This window comes from Piliocolobus tephrosceles, chromosome 1 (genome assembly GCF_002776525.5).
Source record: "Piliocolobus tephrosceles isolate RC106 chromosome 1, ASM277652v3, whole genome shotgun sequence".
In the NCBI taxonomy this organism is placed as follows: Eukaryota; Metazoa; Chordata; class Mammalia; order Primates; family Cercopithecidae; genus Piliocolobus; species Piliocolobus tephrosceles.
The window spans coordinates 65,054,123-65,054,722 of record NC_045434.1 but is presented as its reverse complement, the minus strand read 5'-3'; positions in this window follow the sequence as shown (position 1 = coordinate 65,054,722).

Sequence of the window (600 nt, the reverse complement as noted above, 5' to 3'; positions counted from 1 at the left end):
AAGGAAAGGAAAGGAAAGAAAAGAAAAGAGAAGAGAAGAAAAGAAATTGTGCTTTTAGTATACACTGGGTTTATCAAAGGTGTATCTTAGGCTGTATTCAAAATCGCCATTCATTCATTGATATATTTGCAGTCACTGGGAAAAGGAATTCCAAAGCACTGATGTACTGCATGCCTTCTCTGCAGCTGAAATGACTGAGGCTTGCCCAGGATCAGACAGATGGTAATTAGGAGAACCATGGGTCTAGACCAGCATGAAAGGTTGAAGGCTTTTTGAAGGAGATGGGGGCCTGGATGGGTGGAGGGCCACATGCAGCTGCTGAGCCAAATGCAGCTGTTAGAAAATTATGACAAGAAATAAAACTTTTAAAAATGGGTACTGCTTATTTTAGTCAAAGTTTTCTCATTTCATCTCCACCCAAATTTCTCAGCAAGTGTGAAGCTCAAAAGAGACTGCAGAGTAGTGTCAAGGATCAAAGGACAAGGCCTACCCTCTTTGACCTTCATGAAATGAGTTGTCTAGACAGAGCACATCAGCTTCCTTATTAGTGACTGAGGATCATCCGCAAAGTAAAAAAAAAAAAAAAAAAAAAAAAAAAAA